This window comes from Chrysochloris asiatica, unplaced genomic scaffold, assembly GCF_000296735.1.
Source record: "Chrysochloris asiatica unplaced genomic scaffold, ChrAsi1.0 scaffold00303, whole genome shotgun sequence".
NCBI lineage: Eukaryota > Metazoa > Chordata > Mammalia > Afrosoricida > Chrysochloridae > Chrysochloris > Chrysochloris asiatica.
The window spans coordinates 3,470,443-3,473,968 of NW_006408821.1; positions in this window are offsets into that span (position 1 = coordinate 3,470,443).

The following is a 3,526-nucleotide window of genomic DNA, read 5'->3' on the forward strand; positions in this document are numbered from 1 at the left end:
GGAAATTTCCACTTGAAAGGATGAGCAGACCAGTCAGCAGCGGCTAGAAAAACAGAAGATACTTCTTGAAAGACCTACAGGAAAAAACAAAACAATAGAGGCATACAGGCTGTTACTACAAGAACAAACAAGCTGTTTGCCCAGGAAACATCAAGGCAAGTGGTCGGGTCCCCTCAGTGCAAACCACCTTCCAAGAATAAGGCTCAATGGAAATACACACTCTGATTGGTGACCATGCTCATCACCTATAAGGGGAAGTGAGGAAAAAAACAGCAATGAAGCGGCAAGCTAAGCCCTACAATGTGGAAAGTGAAACGTTCAGCTGATAAAAAGAGAGGGTATATGCACAAGAACACCCACACTAGCAGATAATACCCACTTGACCTGACTTCAATGACTGGATGGTTAGAGCTCAACCAGAAGAACAAAGAAGAGGTAAAAAAGAGTAATCTGATACAATTTGATGAACTTGACCTACACCTATGGATGCAGTAGCTCAAAATAGGGAACAAACCCTTACAGCAGGAATCATTCCTATCCTCTCCACACACAGAGTACACAGGGATGGGCAACTTGGATATTGGCATCCCAAAATGGAGAGGAGGGGGCTACAAAAGCAAGAAGTGACTGGCTTACAAGCTTTCAGGAGGGAGCCTAGAGCCAGGGGACCTGGAGGAAGGCAGAATCTCCAGTGAGTAGTATCCAATCTGCCTAGGCGGAGCTGATGAAATGAAATACAGATGGGTCTCTTGTGATACAACAGTGAATAATTGTTATCAGGACTGATTGTGAGGGTTGGAAATGTAAAGGTAGATGTTTTATAGCAAGGAGGGGAGTGATTAGCTTTTCAGTCTAGGAGCAGAGGCCCCCAGGACCATCAGTGGAGAAGAAGGGAGAGAGGGACTCTACCCAGAGAAGTAGTGGTATTAATGTTTCCATGTTCTTCTTGGACTTTCATTTTGTTTGTATGTTGTGAAGTATTATTTTTCTTTGAGATTACTTTATATTCCATTAGCTTTTCTCTCCATTTAGTGCCATCTGTTTTATCCTGTAATCTACCTGACCTTCTCACCACCTTGGACTCTGTTCCTACATGTTTACCTTCTTTCATATTGTAATTGTTTTGATTATAGACTGACCTCCCAGATCCTCTGAATTTGTTCTTAAAGATTTTTTCTGTTCTCGACTCACCCATTTCTTGATTGGGGATTGCTGCCAGGTATGTCAATCTCTGGTTGTTGTCTGTTCTTTTTGGTTCTCAGTCCACAGAGCTCTCATTAGGGAGCTGAAAGTGAAGGGGACTTAAAACATTTACTGATGAAGATCAATGAGCAAAGCCTTCAATATGGATTGCATCTCAATGTCAAGAAAACAAAAATTCTCACCACTGGACCAATAAACAACATTTTTATCAATGGAGAAAAGATTGAAGTTGTCAAGGACTTCATTCTTCTTGAATCAACTATCAACACTCACAGAAGCAGCAGTCAAGAGATCAGATGACGTATTTCATTAGGAAATATATTGCACAGGAACTTTTTAAAGTGTTGAAGAGCAAAGATATCTGCTTGAGGACTAAGGTGTGCCTGATCTAAGCCATGGTATTTTCAATAACCTCATATGGATGTGAAAGCTGGACAGTGAATAAGGAAGATCGTAGAAGCCTTTGAATTATGGTGTTGGAGGAGAATACTAAAAGTGCCATGGGCTGCCAAAAGAACCAATAGATTTGTTTTGAAAGAAGTGCAGCCAGAGTGCTCCTTAGAGACAAGGATGTCCAAACTTCGTCTCTCATACTTTGGACATACTGTCAGGAGGGAACAGTCACTAGAGAAGGATATCATGCTGGGTAAGATGGAGATTCAGAGAAAAAGAGGAAGACCCCCAAAGAGATGGATTGGCCAGGTGCCAGCATTGATGGAATCAAGTGTCCAACAGTAGTGAGGTTGGCCCAGGATCGGACATTGTTTCATTCTGCTGTGCATTGGGTTGCTATGTGTTGGTTCCGACTTGATGGCACCTAACAACAACAACAATCATTACTTTGATTTTGGAGAGCTTGATGATTGTATATCTTCATGATTTTCTTTTGTGGTCTATCCTTCCTGGGGTTCATTGAGATTCTTGAATGCTTATCTTTTCACTTTTCAGGATGTTGTGGAAATTTTCTTCCAGCATTTCTTCAACTATCTCTTCTGTAGACTTTTTTTATTTTTCCTGTTCCTGAATGCTGATAATTCTTAAGTTTTTTCTCTTTATGTTTTCCAACCTGAATCTTAGACCTTCTTCAGATTTTTTAAATAATTTTTTCTGTTTGCTCTTCTATGTTAGTAGTATTAAAACTTTTGTCTTTCAGCTCACTAGTTCTAGCTTCCATCTCTTCAATTCTACCCCTTTGTCCTTTCATTGTGTTGTCCATTTCTGATATTCTATTAATCGTTTGGACCTCTTTCTGTAGGTTTTGAATTGTTTACAATGTTGTATCTATCTTATTTGATTGTTCCTGCAGTGCTTTCCTGACTTATTCCTTATTTTTCTCAACTCTATTGTAAAGTGTTTTGATACATTTTATAATCATTTTTTTAAATTCCTTTTCTGGCATTTTCAAAGCCTGCCCTCCTTCCAGTATGAAGTGTAGGTCTACCTGAAGCTCATTTGTCTCAGTCACTTTATCTTGTTTCTGGATATGTGCTGATATGGTCATCTGCTTTTGCCTCTTGGGCATGTTCAGTATTTAACTGTAGTCTTAATAGTTAATTAAGTTTGTGTTTTTGTATTTGTTATGCTTTTTAATTGCTTTCAGATAGATGTGATCAGGAAATGGGACTCCCTTTTCACTCTTTTTATAACTCAACTCATAGTAACTGTCACAGGTGTTGTCTGCCAATCTGGTGTATGGCAGTTGATATTGGCTCATGGCTGGATTATGTGTTTTTATAGGGTGTGATTGTAGCTAATCATGGAGAAGAGAAAGAAAGAAAAAAATCTGTAGCCTAATAAGGAGCTCTGATAGCATAGTGGTTATGAATCGGGCTGTGAACCACAAGGTCAGCAGTTCGAAACCACCAACTGTTCTGTGAGTGAAAGATGAGGCTTTCTGCTCCTGTAAAGATTTACAGCCTCAGAAATCCTGTACAGGGTCACTGTGAGTCAGAACCAACTCCATGGCATATAACAGCAGCAAAAATATGAGTATGCCTTTAATATCCTTTCAGTTTCTTGCCTTCAAGGTCACCTGAGACATTTCAAGAAGCCACTGTTGGTAGTTACGATATAACTCAGGATTTAATTTTCAGCCTGTTTTGTTTTTAGACAGTCTCTCTTGTTCCACAACCCCATTCTGGCCTGTTTCCTAGTGGTAAAGAGTTCAGGGCCAGCTGTGATCATTTCGTATTGTTGTTTGGTTTTAAGTGGGATTTCTCCCTTTAAATGCTGATAGGGTCTGTACGCTTGTGTAGTAGAACCCTTGGTGAGATGTCCACTCAGGCACCCCCTCTAGTCCCCAGAATGGAGGTGTGCAGACAGC